This window comes from Ictidomys tridecemlineatus, chromosome 6 (genome assembly GCF_052094955.1).
Source record: "Ictidomys tridecemlineatus isolate mIctTri1 chromosome 6, mIctTri1.hap1, whole genome shotgun sequence".
Classification (NCBI taxonomy): domain Eukaryota; kingdom Metazoa; phylum Chordata; class Mammalia; order Rodentia; family Sciuridae; genus Ictidomys; species Ictidomys tridecemlineatus.
This window is the reverse complement of record NC_135482.1, coordinates 5551176-5568940: the sequence shown is the minus strand read 5'-3', so window position 1 is coordinate 5568940 and position 17765 is coordinate 5551176. Positions and strand designations below refer to the sequence as shown.

The 17765-nt window shown below is 52.1% G+C and overlaps 2 long non-coding RNA genes across 3 annotated transcripts; one reads left to right on the top strand and one right to left on the bottom strand.

The window, feature by feature from the left end:
* Window positions 1-841: 841 nt before the first annotated feature.
* LOC144378483 (uncharacterized) lies at window positions 842-3351 on the bottom strand. Its single transcript, XR_013440194.1, has 2 exons — window positions 3023-3351; window positions 842-1156 (listed from the first exon to the last, which is right to left on the bottom strand). It is a non-coding gene; the product is annotated as an uncharacterized LOC144378483 (long non-coding RNA).
* Window positions 3352-9703: 6352 nt separating this feature from the next.
* Window positions 9704-12228, top strand: LOC144378482 (uncharacterized). 2 transcript variants are annotated; one of them, XR_013440191.1, is made up of 2 exons: window positions 9704-10453; window positions 11739-12228. It is a non-coding gene; the product is annotated as an uncharacterized LOC144378482 (long non-coding RNA). The 2 variants fall into 2 exon arrangements; XR_013440193.1 differs by having other exon boundaries at window positions 9704-11024.
* Window positions 12229-17765: the final 5537 nt, after the last annotated feature.

Genomic DNA, 17765 nt, shown 5'->3' with positions numbered 1-17765 from the left:
ATCTGCAGAACCACCACCAAAAAAGACCCAGGTCCAACTTGGGCCACCCCCAGTGGCTCAACCCTGGTCACAGAGTTTGGTCGAGGGGTGGGCATGAGGCCAAGCCCAGAGAGTCAGAACAAGGACACCTTTGCCCTAACTGGAAAGGGCACGTGGATGAGCCCACGGCTGCGGACGTGGGTGGAGGATGCAGTATCTGGGAAGGAAGCCGAGACACAGAGTGGAGCCACTTCCCAGAGGTGGTCTCCCAGGGCAGCTCTATGCCCACCTCCGAGGTTACAGAGCTGATGAATCTCCTCGGGGACTTGGGCTCATTTAGGTTGGCCTTCTGCCATCTGCAGCTAAAGAGTCTATACTCTGCACATCCATCTGCTAAACTGCTCGAGCACCCTGTGAGCTCCCTCTGATGGAACCGTCACCTCTGACGCCTCATCTGTCCCTCGTAGACACCCATGGGCCCTTACAGCCAGGTGGTGGCCGTTCCAAATTCTTGCCTGTGGGCTGTCGCTCTCTGGCCTGTGCTTTCTCTTCTGCCTCCCAGTCCACACCCTCATGCCTCTGAGTCCCTCTGAGTCCAGGCTCCCACATCAAGACTTGTCTCAGAGGTCTCCTCTGCCTAGGAATAGGTCCCCGCTGCTCCCTCAGAACACAGAGAATTCAGGATCTCTGTCTCCTAGCTCCCTCCCGCTCTGGGTGTTCATCAATCTCTCTGTCCCTCTCACGCCCCAGGGCCTGCTCTGGGCCGGACTCCCTCCAAAAAAGGCTGATGGGAGAAGGAAACCCCTGGTCTCCTAAAGGTTTAAGAAGAAGTTAAAACAGCAGATCTGTTAGGGCCATAGAATTCTGGATGATGTTTGGTATTTCGCAAGGAAGATGCTGCACCAGCCGTGATGGTGATGACACTCCTTTTGGCTTTCTTATTAGGGACCGGGCACAGGGATAAAGTTCATCATGCTGTGGTCAACTAGGAACTCGGTTTCCTCTTCCTGGGAGTGGCTTCCCGTCCCTTCTTCTGCTTCCTTTGGGGAATTCCATCCTCATTCTGTACGGCCCTGATGTCAGTCCCAGTGCCCCATTTCCCCGAGGTGGGCGTGTGATCTTGATCCACCAATCAGAGTTCTCCACTTTGCCCCCAGGCTTCAGGAAGGGGTGGTATCTATGGGAAGATGAACGATTGGGGCTGCAGCCCATCTTCCCTGAGTGCTTAGAAGAAACCAGCAGTTGTGGGACAGAATGAATCCATCACACAGGGAGCCCCCGTCTCCAGCTCTGCCCCAAACGTCCACCTTGGACGTCTCCAACTGTCCTTGTCCTTTGTGGGCCTCTGTAGCAGAATTCTACCAACTGGACAATCCGTACAATACTTTATTTACTGCCTGATTCTGGAGGCTGGAAGTCCAAGGTGAAGGGATGGCCCCAGGTGTGGGCCTTCCTGCTGGGCCCCAAGGTGGCAGAAGGCTGGCCATGGCAGGAGAGCAGGGAGAAGGCAGCCCAACTCTTCTATCAGGTCCACATCCTCCATAACCAACCACTCCCACAAGAGCATGAATTCATTCAGGAGGGCCCTCCTAGTCACTGTCCCCCACTCAGCAGCAACAGGAAGGCCTCAGCAGATGCTGGCCCCCTGCCTGACAGACCAAGTCCACTTAGTGCCGTCACCCCAAATCCCAGCCCCTGCGCAGCCTGAGACAGAAGCAGCGTGAGTTCCCAGACAGCTTGGGCAGCCAGTGAAACCCTGTCTCAAAATACAACTTTAAAAAGGCTGGGGCTTGGGGCTGGGAATGTGGCTCAAGCAGTAGCGAGCTGGCCTAGCATATGCCGGGCACTGGGTTCTATCCTCAGCACCACCCCCCCATAAAAATAAAATAAAGATGTTTTATCCACCTAAAACTAACTAACTAACTAACTAAATATTTAAAAATTCTCTCTCTCTTAAAAAAAAAAAAGGGCTGGGATGTGGTGCATGGGCGCTGTGGCACAGCCCTGTTGGCACGTGCCCTGGGTTCAATCCCCAGAGGTGAAAACCAAAACAAAGAAGCAAAACCAGAGGTGGCCCTCGCTGTGTTTTACCCTCGCTGGTCCCTGACCACGCACAGCTGAGGAGCCCCTCCTAAGGTGTGTCGCTCCCCGTTTTCTCACCCGGGAAAAACCAAATTGTGGGCGGAAGACACTGGCCAGAACTGGCAGCAGAGCGCCAAGGGCCCGGGGCTTGGGAGGGTCCCCCTGGTCAGCGACTGGGAGGCCACGGGTACGGACCCCCGGGGGCGCTCCTGTCCCGCCTGCCTTGTGCGGCAGGTCTTCCACGGTGGCTGCCCTGCGCCCGAGGTCGCGGCGCCTGAGGTCGCGGCGCCTGAGGTCTCCTGCGATGAGGCTGCAGGTGCCCTTTGCGCCGGGGTGGAGGGTTCGGGTGTCACCGTTCCGCGCTCCTCCGCGCCCCTGTGGCTCTCCGGGGCTGGACGCGGGGCTGCAGAGCCGCGGGCCGGGAAGCCTCCGGCAGTCGCCCTTCCTGCCGCCGCCCAAAGCCAGCTTTGGCCAGGACACAGTCGGAGAGCGCACCCGCTGCCCGGAGCCATGAAGCTGTCCACCCGCAGCCGCCACCGGCCACCTGGGGGCAAATCGGCGCCGAGCCCATCCAGAGGGCCGGTGGCTGGCGGCGGGAGGGGTGGCCACGGGCTGGGCTAACCTCCCCTTCCTCAGTGGCACCCGAGGGCCCAGAGGGAGCCCATCCAGGACGTCCCGGCGCCTCCGCTGCCTGGGCACTTCCCTAGACTGTGAATACAGGAACCAAGGACCGCGCCAAGCCGAAGGACCCCGAGCTGGCAAAAACGCAGCTGCCCTAATTAAGGCGGCGAGGCGGCCGGCAGAGGGGACCCCAGGCCAGGAAGCTGCCAGCAGCCGACCCCTAGTGGATGGCAGTGGGAGCCCAGGGCCGCCGGCGGGGTGGTGACCTGGACCTCAACTCGCAGTCCCAGCACCGGGAGACCCCTCAGAACGCAAGTGCCAGGGACACACTGACACTCACCCCTTGGCCACGTGGCCCCTGACCTGCCCTGGTGTGCCAGAGGCCAAAGTGGCTGCCGCTGACCTCCCTCCAGCTGAGATTCACTGAGCTCAGGGCATCATCATGACCACCTCCAGCTTCAGGCCCAGAGGAGCCTGCGTGGAAGGCTCTGGTCTTAGGCTGGGGTCTCTGAAAGGGGCAACAGAAAGCCTGCCGGTCAGCACTTCCAGGAGAGTTGCCAGACTGGGCAGGAGGGGGCTGCCCTGGGAGCCTCAGCCACTTCCACCCAGTTATCCTAAATCAGGGTAAAGGACTGCCCTTTGTACCGCGGCTTCAGCTGGCCACTGGTCAGGGACTGCTCTTGGCAAGACACAACCCTGGTAGGGAGCTGGCTCTGTCCTGCTGAGTTACTCCGTGGTGAAGAGAACTGTGGTTTTCAGGCCGAGCCCAACCCTGAGTCATCCATTTTATAAAGCAGTAGCTGCCCCTGAGCTGCTCCGTGGGAGTACAGGGCTGAGGTGGGGCTCCACACCTTATCTGTCCAAGGCAACCGCTCTGTCTGCCCGGCTCACACCCATAAACCAATCATGCTAATGAGTGACGACCACCAGTGACCTTATCAAATTAAACCAGTTGCCATGGATGCCTGGGTGTACCACTCCAGGCCCAGGAGCCGATCTAACACCCCGAACTCCGACAGCAGCAAGCCCCTCACCCCTCACCGGAGAGCACAGAGGAGGAGCACCCCAAGACCCATGGTGTGGGCACACACCCGCCATCATCGGGCCATCTTGTGAAGGGGTCATGAGGTCCACAGGAGGTCACCGTGACCCTCGGACTCTGTCCCCAAGCTTCAGCTGGGCTCCACCTCCTGCTCGACAAGGCCCACCTTGCAACCGCCTGCTGCCCCTGGACCCCGGCCGAGAGGGAGCCCTGTGCTCTGCCCGGCTGCACCCGACCGGCCTTCAGCGGCCCCTCGGCCCCCTGAGCACTGCAGCCGCTCTCGCTCTCCGCCTTTGCCCTCAGCGCAGCCCCCGGGCCCGTGGCCACCTCAGCCCTCTCTCTTAGCCTTTCTCTAGACTAACTATATCATTGTGTAAAGTTGCTGTGTCACCTCAGTGTTATAATTAGAAATTAAGATGGAATGAAATAAAAGGACCCGTGACTGCCCAGCCGAGGACTGCCAAGTGGCCCAGGAGTGCTCCAGGCACCGCGACTGCCCAAGCTGGTGTAGCCGGTGAGTTTATACCACTCAGTAAATTCTGCCACCGGGAAAGACACAGACGCCTTGGCTCTGGCAGTGGCCCTGCTTGTTCACTGCAGCTGGCCAGGGCAGCTCCCTGGGAAGAGCCCAGCTGTGCGCTGTCAGGCCCATGCTCCCTGGCAGCCAAAGGAGGGCACCCCAAGACCCAAGAACGACACTCCACTGGGCCCCGGGAGCCTGTTGCGCTCTCTGCTTCCTGCACATTTGGGTTTTTTCTTTCTGCCACTCGGGCTGCAGTGACAGACGACGGACATAAAAAGGCTTCTCAAGTAAAAAGTTCCATTTCTTTCCTCTTTCTTTTTAGAGAAACCCTAAAGATGGAATATAAAACACAATTCCTGGGACACAGACCGGGATCCGACATGGCTCAGGTGATATGGCCTAGGGATGGTCACAAATACCTTTATGACCGTGTGGATGAGGTGGGCAGGTTCCCTCGGAGGAGGCACCCTGGGGATTAGGCATGCCCATCTGAAGGTGACAAGTGCAATTTAAAGGTAACCACATCCAAAAGGAACTTGGGCTTCCAGGCTGAAGAAATAACATATGCCAAGGCACGGAGTGTGAAAAGGTATGACATGTTCCACAAATTCATACATTTATTCATTCAACAAATATTTACTGAGCACCTGCTAAGTACCAGACGCTATTTCCGGCTGGAGATACAACTGTGAAGAAAACACAGCCCCTGCCCTGGTGGAGCTGACATTCGAATGAAATAGACGCTGAAGCAGCAGGTGGCGAATCAGGTGGTGCTCAGCCCCTCCGAGCCCGGGAAGCCTGGGAGGAAGGACTGCTGTGCCCATTGGAGGGGGAGGGGACTCTGAAGCTGGTCAGAAATGGAAGCTTGTGAGCAAGGGCCTGCAGGAAGAGGCTGGGTCTGCCTGAGCTGGAACCCTGGGGTCGGGGAAGCCCCAGTCCCACCAGGGGCCTTGAGAGCAGGAGCAGGACTCTCCATGGGGTTGGAGGAGGGCGATCCTGGAACGAGCGGCAGGTGTCCTCCCCCGGGATTGGCAAGCAAGCGAGGCACAGGGACTTCCTCTCAGGGCTGTTACCAAGGTCCTGGGCCCAGAGGTCTGACTCTGGGGAGTCCCAACAAGCCAGGTCCAGCTGTTTACCCCCCAAAACAGACAGAAAAGGTAATGGCAAAAAGCAGGAAAGGCTGGTAGTGAATTGGCCATACTGGGAAGGCAGGGTGACCTCAGGGTGCTGGAATGAGCTATAGAACTGGGGCAGGAGGCAGAGGTCTTCATGATTAAGTAGTCTTGCCAGGTGCTGATAATCCCTCCACTTGAGAAGCTGAGGCTGGAGGATTGCAAGTTCAAGGTCAACCTCAGCAACTTCATGGGACCCTATCTCAAAAGATTAAAAAAGGGCTGGGGATGTAGCTCAGTATTAGAGCACCCCTGGATTCAATCTCCTGTGAACACACGAATACACACACACACACACACACACACACACACACACACACACACACTTAGTCTTGGTCAGCCTTCAGTTTGGTTGATCCTTCTCAGTTTGGGTTCTTCCATTTGCTCTGGATAAGTCCTTTATCATGTGAGGGGTCAATTTCTACTTGTTGCTCAGGATGTTTATCTATTGGACCTGTGCTCCTAAAAGGGAACTAGAAAGGGCAATATAATGAATTCATCTGGAAAAATAAGGGACCCAGAATAGCCAGAGCCATCCTTAGCAAGAAAAGTGAAGCAGGAGGCATCCCAATACCAGGCCCTAAACTATATTACAGAGCCATAGTGACAAAAACAGCATGGTATTGGCACCAAAACTGGCTTGTAGACCAAGGGTACGGAATAGAAGACACGGAGACAAACCCACACCAATACATAATCTCATACTAAACAGATGTGCCAATAATATTCACTGGAGAAAAGATCGCCTGTTCAACAAATGGTGCTGGGAAAAGTGGAAAGCCACATGTAACAAAATGAAATTAAACGTCTGTCTCTCACCCTGCATGAAATTCAACTCAAAGTGGATCAAAGACTTAGGCACTAGAATAGAGACCCTGTGTCTAATAGGAGAAAAAGTAGGCCCAAATCTTCACCACATCAGCCTAAGCTCTGACTTCCTTAACAAGACCCCTAAAGCACAAAAAGTAAAAACAAGAATCAATAAATGAGATGGATTCAAACTAAAAAGCTTCTTCTCAGCAAAAGAAACAGTCAAGGGATGGGGATGTGGCTCAAGTGGTAGTGCGCTCGCCTGGCATGCGTGCGGCCTGGGTTCGATCCTCAGCACCACATACAAAACAAAGATGTTGTGTCTGCCAAAAACTAAAAAATAAATATTAAAAAAATTTAAAAAAAAAAAAAAAAAGAAACAGTCAATAGGGCCGGGATTGTGGCTCAGTGGTAGAGTGCTTGCCTAGCACGTGTGAAGCCCTGAGTTCAATCCTCGGCACCATATAAAAATAAATAATAAATAAATAGAGGAATTATGTCCAACTACAACTAAAAAATAAATATTAAAAAAAGAAACAATAATATGAAGAGAAAGCCTACAGATTGGGAGAAAACATTTGCCACATTCACCTCAGATAAAGTATTAATCTCTAGGGTATGTAAAGAACTTTAAAAAAAAAGAAAAAAAAACCTTAACAATAACAACAACAACAACAACAAAATAACCCAATCAATAAATGGGCTAAGGAACTGAACAGATACTTCACAGAAGAAATATAATCAATGTGAAAAATGTTCAACATCTCTAGCAATTAGAGAAATGCAAATTAAAACTATTCTAAGATTTCATCTCACTCTCGTCAGATGGCAATCATCAAGAATACAGGCAACAATAAGTGTTGGTGAGGATGTGGGGGAAAAGGCACGCTCGTACATTGCTGGTGGGACTGCAAATGGGTGAATCCAATATGGAAAGCAGTATGGAGATTCCTTAGAAAACTTGGAATAGAACCACCATTTGACCCAGTTATCCCACTCCTAGGTTTATACCCCAAAGACTTAAAAATCAGCATACTACAGTGACTCGGCCACATCAATGTTTATAGCAGCTCAATTCACAACAGCTAAACTATGGAACCAACCTGGGTGCCCTTCAATAGATGAATGGATAAAGAAAATGTGGTATATATGTTAGATGGGATACCACTCAGCTTTACAGAAGAATGAAATATGGCATTTGCTGGTAAATGGATAGAGTTGGAGAACATTATGCTAAGTGAAATAAGCCAGTCCCCCCAAACCAAAGGCTGAATGTTTTCTCTGAGAGGTGGATGCTAATTCACAATAAGGGGAGAGGTGCAATAAGGGACGAATAGAGATACTTTAGGTAGAGGGGAGTGAAGGGAGGAAGGATAGTAGAACCAATCAGACATTATTACCTTATGAGGGCATGACCCATGTGATCCTATAACGTACAATCAGATGAGAAATTATACCCCGTTTATGTATGATTTATTAAAGTGCATAAATGCATTCTACTGGCACGGATAACTAATTAAAACAAATAAAAAATTTTATAAGGTAGAAAAAAATAATGGGAGACTTTAGGCAGTACTGCAGGGGTCTAATGCTGCAAGAGCTGACAGTTCAGTGTCCCTGCAAATCTTATCTCAGTCTTGAAGTGTTACCGCTGTTGGCTGGTGACGAGTCCTTGCTTCCCCGATGTTGAAGAATAACACCAAAGAAGCACGCGGAGGCAAAGTCAGAGTAGAAATTAGAAGTTTATTAAAGGACAGCAGAAAAGACTTCTCCTGGAGGAAGAGGGGGACCCGAGAGGTGGAATCCGTGGAAGTGCGGTTGTCTCCCCTTTTTATAGTTCTTTCAGTGATGGAATGTAGGTGGGAAGGCCCGAGGGGTGGGACACAGGTGGGCCAAAGAAGTCATCTGGGCAGGAAGGACTTCTGAGTCAGCACCTTCAAGTTTGCTGGGGGCTGTTCATTAACACTTCTTTGAGGTGGACTTTGGCCTAGGGCCTTTTTGGACTTCATTAACATTCCATGAGTTGTCCTGCGTTTCCCTGAATCATTCCCAGCATGGCCTCCATTTTAGATTTCACTCGGTATTAGACCCGATCTAACTACACTGACTACCTAACTTTAAATCTGGCTTCAGAAGCAGGGACAAGATAGGTTAGGTCAATCCAGAGCTAATAAGCTGGGCACACATCTATAATCCTAACAACTTGGGAGACTGAGGCAGGAGGGTCGCCAAGTCAAGGCCAGCCTCAGCAACTCAGTGAAGCCATAAGCAACTTAGAAAGACCCCGTCTCAAAAAACAAGAAGGGCTGAGGATGTGGCTCGGTGGCAAAACACCCCTGGGTTTAATCCCCAGTACAAATAATAACATATCTTGGGCTGATAAACCTGGAGTCACCAGTTTTTAGATGAACACTCCTTAAATGATTAACAGGCACCTGACCCAAAGGTTAAGGTGATAAGGAGATCCATGAGAACTGGCAGGGAGGTGCCAGGCCTCCTCCTGCTTCCAGCTGTCCCCTGGGCGTCTGCAGGCCTCAGAGTCACTGCATTCAGTAAAGGCAGCCTTTGTAAATCCCTGCTATGGGCCTGATGTTGGCATGTGGTATATTTTACTTAGTAACCCCCCATGCCCCCCCCCCAGCCAGTCACCACCCTGCCACTCTGCCTCTTGGATAATTTGCTGGAATGGCTCCCTGAACTCAGGGGAGCACTTTCCTTGCATCGACTAGTTTATGTTAAAGGATGCAACTCAGGAACAGGCAGATGGAAGGTGGGGGATGCGGGGAGCTCTGGCTAGGTGTGGGGGATGGGCGCTTTCTTGCCCTCCAGGCACCTGCTGGTGCTCACCGGTGGGGAAGCTCATCAGATCTCATTGTTTGAGAGTTTGGAGACACCTGACCTCTGGTCCCCCTTTCTGGAGGTTGGTGGGTGAGACTGAGAGTTCCATCCCACTCATTGATGGCCTCAGGAATGGGGCTGGTCCCCAGAAAGACCTATCTAGGGGGCCCCTCACTAAGCTGCTCATTAGCATGAACTCAGGAGTGATCCGAACCTATTTCAGAAGATACTCCCAACACTCAGGAAATTCACTCTTTAGGAGATCTGGGCCAGGAACTGGAGACAAAAACCATATATATTTTCTTATTATAATACAGGTTCCAAGTTGTATTATCCATATGAACCTCTTACGCCCACTCACCATGGGATGGATAAGTGAAGCGTGGTGCATTCGTACCGTGGAGCACCGTGGGAGCGGACAGGAGCTACCCCAACACCACCCGTGCATGAGCGTGGGCCTCGCCAGCACAGCGGGCAGAGGAACCCAGCAGAGCCTGATCCGGTCCCGGGCCTCGCTTGCTCTTAGCTGACTTCTGTGTCACTAAGTTGAGAGGTCACAGAGCTGAGCAGATTCCTGGACTCCCCCTGGCTTTGCTGTAGATAACACCCCCGACTTATGGGTCAGAATGTGATGGTGGCCTAAGGCGAGCTTCAGGAACTGAGAGGCAGCCTTTGTCTTTCAAACTGATCGAAGTCACTGTCCCCTTTGCTTGAGTCTGTACGAATATCACCTGGGTGACCTTTCCTCACCAGAAGTTCAAAACCCCACCCCAGATCAGGCTAAGGCCACGTTTTCTGAATGCCGTCTTATGAGAGCCGTGATGTTTGACTACGCATGTGTGGACCGCAGATTGCCTTTCCCCATGCCTTAGGCCACCTGCTTCCTTATCCCACGACAATCCTAAGCCCTGTTGACCGTGAGGCGGATCCCAGACTTGTGTAAGACGTCACTGCTTGGCATATTGCACTGGCAAAGCAGGCCCGGTTCAGTGATATTCCACTGTATGAATCTGCTTATAGAAAAACAGACGAAACTAATTTATGCTATTAGATTCAGGTTAGTGGTGATGTACCAAGGGAAGACTTACGTCAGCCCTCTAGCTTCACCTGCTCTTAGCTGACTTTAATAATCACTGGTTTTGGAGGCCACTCAGCTAAGCCATCTGTACCTTCACCTTTGAGTCAGGTTTCTGCTCTACTGTGAACGTAACCTCGTTAATCATCTCTTTCCCCTAGAGCCCAAGGCTGGAGGCCTTCCTTTGGGCATTAAGATAAGCCAGGTCTGGCCACTCACCCCAAAAGCCAAACAGAAAAGGTAATGGTGAAAAGCAGGAAAGGAAAGTCTAATCGGGATGGCCCACTGGAGGGCAGAGTCACCGGTGACAGGTCTGTGGTTTACCTGGGAGCCTTAGGGTGAGAGGTCTGCAGAGTTACGCAGTCTTGGTCGAGCTGCGGTCTGGATGCTCACTCTCTCAGCTGATTCTGCAAGGGAGCTCTTGAGGGGACAGTGTCCACTTATTGCTCAAGATGTTTATCCAACCTGTGATCCTGGAAGGGCACAAGTCAGTTCCCATAGGTGATTGCTCCTGTTGGGGGGGCAGTCTCGCGATGGGTGCTCTGTCCGCCAGGCTCTGCTGTTCCTGGAAGCTGTAGGCAATGACTGGAGACTCGTAGGTGCCACTCTAGGGGTCTTAACAGGACGCTGTAAAAGCTGACAGTCAGTGGCCCTGCAAATCTTGTCTCAGTCTTGAAAGGAGACAAAAGAGGTTAGTTATCAGGGCTAATGAACCTCGGACTGCTAGTTTTTAGATGAACGTTCCTTAAATGATTAACATGTCTACCTGCCAAGGTGAGCCGGAACGTGACCCGAAGTTTAAGGTAATGAAGGAGATGAAGGCAGAGATGCCAAGCTTCATCCTGCTCTTGAATAGCTGGAAGAGTTACCCAGTAAAACCAGGTAGGCAGGCCCCCAAGAGGGGGGGAAAGTTGGTAGAAAGTGCAGACTGCTGCCTAAAAATGGGTGGTTCCATAGAAACCTTCCAACCCCCAACCAAGGGCGTAATTCGGGGGTGGGGGCAGCCTACTCCCCTAGTGACTTCCCGGTGGCCCAGAGAAGTGAGAAAGAAAGCAAGGTGGGATGGGCCTGCGGGGAGCTGCAGATAATTTCAAACTCAGTGGCTAAAAGAACACAGATAAGCAGAATATCACGACCCAACCAATGAACAAGTCACCTCCAGACACCAGATTACCATATAAGTCAGGCAGCACCCCGAGCCATGCAGATCAATACCCCTAGGCCCAAACCCGTCCTCTGCCACCCTCTATGGGGCCCCCTCTTGCTCAGCGAGAGCGCTTTCCTTCTCTCTCCAAAAACTCTTACTCTCTCACACTCGGCCTTATCGACCGTGAATTTCATTCTTCGAGAACACAAGACCAGACCCTGAGAAGAAATCCCTGCTGATCTGCTAGCAGGCATTGCCCGCTGCGGAGCCAGAAGAGCTGGAACACGAACAGTCCCCACCTGCCACTATGGTGACAGCAGCAGAAAATCCGGTTTTACTTTTAATTACCCGTCAGGGACCTGCAGGCCTGAGCGTCGCTGCGTTCAGCAAAGGCAGCCTTTATAAGTCCCTGTTATAATTTAAGGTAACTCGAGATTGATTACCCCTAGGTTTACCCAATCTCTTCCGTCCCCCAAGACTGAAGACATCAAGACAGAGGTGACAAAGATGTTGTCAAGATTTGCAGGGGCATCAGGGTCAGCAGATGGCCCACCACCACATCCCGTAAGACCTCAGAGCGGCACCTAGAAGTCTCCCGGCTTCAGTCAACAACTTGTCCTCGTGGTGACTAAGAGGAACCCGGGTATGGAGGGTGCTGGGTGAGCCAGAAGCTGTGGGGTGCTGGGACTGCTCCTTCGTCGAGGTGCTGGGCACAGTGTGTGTTTGGTCTGTGAAAATCCACCCAGCTATACGTTGGTGAGGAGGTTCACTTTTCTGTGTTATGTTCTACTTCAATGAAAACATAACTTAAATCTTTGCCTATAGTCCTAGAACGATCCATCTGACACTCTTGCTAAGGGAGGACGTTTTAATGTCGGGAAGCTATGGTTATCCTAACAAACTTCCTTGAAATGGAATCAATTCCAACTTTTTGAGAAATCTTCCTGTGTGGTCTTCTTTGGCCAGGAGCTGGTATTTGGGGCTCACTGGGGTGGGAAATGGGCTGGAGTGGGGAGCAAGGAGCGTTCCCATAACCTGACCAGGGTCCGGGCAGCCTGGGTGACAGAGCAGAGACGGCGGAGGGCAGAGCAGGGCTGGGAGATGCGTCAGCTTTTTCGCTGTTGTGACTAAAAGACCTGAAAGAAACAATTTTAAGGAGGAAGAGTTTATTTGAGGGCTCACGGTTTCAGAGGTCTCAGTCCATAGGAGGCTGGCCCCATTCCTTGGGGCCTGAGGTGACGCAGAACTTCATGGTGGAAGAGTGTGGTGGCGGGAAATGGCTCACATGATGTCGGGAAGCAGAGAGACAGATATAGACCCCAAAGGTGCCCCCAGCGCCCACCTCCTCCAGCCGCACCCTGCCCCCTTGGTTACCTCTGTGACTTCTGTCAGGGGATCCATGCACTAATTGGGATAAGACTCTCACACCCAGATCATTTCTCCTCTAAACCTTCTTGCATTGTCCCACGTGAGCTTTGGGAGGACACCTAATATCTAAACCGTAACAGGAGACACCTCAAGACCTGGTCCCTGAGGGTTGAGGGTGACCGACCATTTTTTTTGCTTGAACCTGGAAGATGGTGAAATGTTACTTGAGACTAGAAAATAAAGAAGAGCCCCTGGGAAAGTATCCAATTTAATCATGGACGCGTTACCCTTCAGGCACCTTTTGAAATATTCAGGAAAAATTACGCAGGAGGCAGTGGTTACAGAGGCCTGGGTGGATCAAAGACTCAAACTTAGAGATAAAAGTGGGGCTGATGTAGCTTGGTGATAAAGTGCTTGCCTCGCAGGCGTGAGGCCCTGGGCTGGATTCCAGCAACACACACACACACACACACACACACACACACCACAAAAGCCAAAACTAAAGCTGTTACAAGAAAGCACTGGGAAAAATCTTGTGGCACTGAATTTGGTGACGATGTTATGGACATGACACCAACAGCATAGGCGATAAAGGAAAAAGACTGACACGTTAGACTTTGTTAGAGTTAAGAACTTTTGCACATCAAGATACCATCAAGAAAGTTGAATGAAAGGGAGAAAATATTTTCACATCATATATTTGATAATGGTTAAGGCCTCACTAAGTTGCTGAGGCTGGCCTCGAACTTGCAATCCTCCTGCCTCAGCCTCCTGAGTCACTGCATTCACAGGCATGTGCCATGTGCTGCCTTCAGCTAAGACAAAGGGCTTGATTCCTTTTGAAGGAGGAGCTGGAGAGGCAGGTTGGGGGCCAGGCAAGAGAGGCTTCCTGAAGATCACTAAAGATACTGAGCAATACCCAGGAATTCTACACATCAAGTTCGTTAAGTGGGATGGAGATTGGAAGGAGCCTTGTGCGAGGTCCTCTGTCACCCTGCTGCATGTAATTGTAAGGACGGAGGTGGACGCTGCAGCTCAGCGGGCCGAGCAGTGAGTGAGCAGTGAGAATTCATCAAGTTTGGATCACGGTGAACCATTTGAGGCTCAAAGAGAAAGAACACGTAATGGCCTGGGAAGAAGGGGGACAAAGTAAGTGGCTTCGTCTGTTTATAAGATGTAGGTCACCTGAGGTAATGATGGAAAGAGGGGGACGGACATAGAGGGCCTCAGAGGAGGCAGGATCGTGGGACCAAGAACCGGAGGGAAGACCAACCCTGCAGAGACGGAGGCTGCCCCCTTCCTAAACACAGAGATGGGGACTGGGACGGTCACGTGGCTGGGCCACCTTGACTGGCTGAGGGACGCCCAGGGATCTGCTAAAGTATTATTTCTGGGAGTATCTGGAAGGGTGTTCGGGGAAGGAGCAGCATGTGAGAGGGTAGCCCGAGTGTGGCAGAGCACCCCACCCATGGGTGGGCCCCATGGAAGCTGGGTGCAGGCGGCGGCGGCGGGCTCCCTCTGCTGGAGTGGAAGGCCACCTAGCCCTCCTGGTTCTCAGGGCGTCCAGCTGCACTGGGACTCACACTCTGGCTCCCTGCTCCTGAGGCCTTGGGGTTTGGAGTGGAATTCACGCCGCTGGCCCTCCCAGGCCTCAGCTTGCAGACAGCAGATCCTGGGCTCCTGGGTCTCCTAACAGCATGAGCCAGCCCCTCATCACTCATCTCCGTGTATCTATCTCCCTCCTATTGATTCCGTGTCCCTGGAGGACCCTGACTAATACAGAAACCATTATAGGGGAAGTTGACTACGCTTTTGGAGCCAGAATAATGATGTGGAGTCTGAAAATGCAAGCAAGCTATTTTTTTTTTTTCCTTCCAGTACCGGGGACTGAATTCGGGGCCCGGCTCCCGCTGGGGAAGCACTCCACCCCTGAGCCACCTCCTCAGACCTTTTTATTTAAGACAGAGTCTCGCTAAATTACCTAGACGGGCCTCTACCTTGGAACTCTCCTTCCTCAGCCTCCCAGGTAGCTGGGATTACAGGTGTGCACCAATAAGTAAATCTTTAAGAACGAACCAAAGTCAGGTATGGTGTACAGGCCTGCAGTCCCAGCTCCTCGGGAGGCAGAGGCGGGAGGGTCACTTAGGTGGAGGAGTTTGAGACAAGCCGGGGGCAACCGTGAGACCCCCAACTCAAAACAAAGCAAAACAAAAGAAGAAACCAAAACAATGGTCACCAGGGCCTCTCAAATTTCAACACCCAGGCAAATCACCGGAGCCTCCTGTCAGGGCAGACTCTGATGGAGTGGCTCTTGGATTTGTTTTTTGGTTTTTTGGTTTGTTTTTTTTTGGTACCAGAAATTGAACCCAGGTTGCTTAGCCCCTGAGCCACATCCCCAGCCCTTTTTATATTCTGAGATAGGGTCTCAGCCTTTTCCTCTGCTATGGCTAGAAGATCTTACCAGAACAATTTTTTTTTTTAATTTTTAAAATTTGTTCTAATTAGTTGTACTTTATACAGAATGCACTTTGCTGTATCATATATAATGGAGAATAATTTCTCATTCTTCTGGCTGCACATGATGTAGAATCCCACCAATCGTACAGTTGTATAGGTACATAGGGTAATGATGCATTCTACTCTCCTTCCTACCCCCACCCAGAACAAGTTTTAAAGGAGGAAAAGTTTATTTGAGGGCTCACGGTTTCAGAAGTCTCAGTCCACAGAAGGCCGGCTCCATTCCTTGGGGCCCAAGGTGTAGCCTTGTATCATGGAGGAAGAGGGTGGTGGAGGAAAGCAGAAAGAGTCCACCCTCCAGACACAAAATATATAACCCAAAGCCACACCCCACCTGCCTCTAGTTACCAATCAGTTCATCCCAACAGGGATCAATTCACTGATTAGGTTAAGATTCCCAGAACTTTCTTGCATTGTCTTACCTGTGAGCTTTTGGGGGACACCTCACATCCAAACCACAACACTGAGGACCTCACTAAGTTACTGAGGACCTCACTAAGTTGCTGAGGCTGGCCTTGAACTTGTGATCCTCCTGCCTCAGCCTCCCAAATTGCTGGGATTACAGATTTGCACCACCACACCCAGCTTTGGCTTTGCATTTCTAACAAGCTTCCAGGTGAGACAGAAGCTGCTCATCTGAGGGCCAGATGGGAGCACCAAGTACCTAGCACGCGCTGTCCCACACCGTCGCAGCTAGCACCCATGGCTATGGAGCTTGGAGTGCAGCTGGTCTGGGTGGAGGTGTGCTGGGGGGATGGGCAAAGCCCCAGATTTTGAAGGCTTGATATAAAATGAAAAGAGAATATAAAACGTCTCAGTACTTTTCATGATTGCATGTTGAAAAGATATTATGTTGGATAGATTGGGTAAAATAAATGTTTCCTTTTTAGTTTTTCAAATAGGTTCCTAGAATAATTTTAATTACACGTGCAGCTTGCATTACGTTTCTATTGGACAGAGCTGCTGTCAAATATTGGAAATGGAGCGACCTTCCAGGAAGAATCTGGGCCCCCCATCACTGTGGTTCTAAGTTTGAAGATGGCACCTCAGGGCACAGGTGGCATTAATGAGAGCTCATTCATAGATTGGCGGAGGGTGGGGGAGCCAGACAGGGACGGAAGTCACGAGTGGCTTGGCCCGTGTGGGTCTCCTGCAGAGCGTGCACATGCGTGTGGGCATGATGAGGTGGGACTTGGAGACAGCGGTAAGAGCTGGGCCAGCCCCTGGGGCTCATCAAAGCCAGGTGAGGAGGTTCAGAAGAAGCCGCTGTGAAGGCCGGAGCCGCACAGTGGGAGCCTGCAGAAGCAAGGAGATACATATATAGATATTTTTTCTTTTTTTGGTCCCAGGGATTGAACTCAGGGGCGCTCGACTACTGAGCCACATCTCCAGACCTATTTTGTATTTTCTTTAGAGACGGGTCTCACTGAATTGCTTAGGGCCTCACTAAATTAGTGAGGCTGGCTTTGTATTCATGATCCTCCTACCTCAGCCTCCGGAGCTGCCGGGATAATAGGCGAGGGCCACCGCGCGGGGCCAAAGTAATATTCTTTTAGCAGACGTGTGAGGCTCCAGATGTGGAATAAATTTCCTCCGAAGAGTTAAACTGTACAGTTAATACCACACACGGCACGTTGAAGCGGAGATTGCGCAAACGCGCTGGGAGGCAGGATGCGTGGTCCCAGACCCGCAAAGCGCTTAGTCTCAGTGTGTCCTCAGGGAAGGCGAGGCCAGTGCTTGGCCCCAGGGCTGGGCGTGGAGCTCAATGGTGAGGCTCTAGCTTAGCACTCAGGAGGCCTTGGGCTCGCTCCCTAGAGTTGCAAAAATAAAGCAAAACCAAAATAAACCAGCTGTCAATCAGCCCAAACTGGCCGCGCCCACTGCTCCTGGGAACTCAGTAGCTCCGCCCACGACTGCAGCGCACCTCCAGCCCCTCGCACACGCACTCGGCAGCCCCAGCCCTCGCCCCTCGGCTCCTGCCACCCTGGTCCCACCCTGCCTGGCCTTGCTCCTCCGCGCCCCGTTCCTTCTTGGCAATCAGGGATTGCAGTTCGAACAGCAGGTTCAGACCGATTGTTCTGTCAAATTCCTCCAAGGGCTTCGATCTCAGGCCCAGGAGTCCCTTCATGGGCTGTGCTAACTGGGCACAGTGGCCCTGACGGTCTCCCACCACCTCCCACGGCCCTGCTCCACCATCCTGGCCACCTTGTGCCCACACCTCTGGCCTGGACATCCTGCCTGCAGATCCCTGATCCTTTCCTGGTGTCCTTCAGGTCCTCTCTCAAATGCAAGTGTCACCCCTTGAGACCTTTCCTGACTCCAGGAAACGGTGCACGGCAACCCGCACTCTATCCACAGGACTGAGCGCCACACCAGTGCTCCTGAGCGCTCTGGCCCGTTCTGTTTGTCCGTCTCCCGTCACTGTGGCAAGCTCCGTGGGGCGGGGTCTTGACTGCTGTCCGGCTGGTTGGCCATCCCAGTCTGTGGACCCAGTGAACGGCCAAGCCGCCATCAGTCAGCTCCTCTGCGGTGGGGGTCAGGGGCACCCTGCGGGCTGCCCCTGTGGGGAGAGAGGGGCAGCCAGGGCAGGG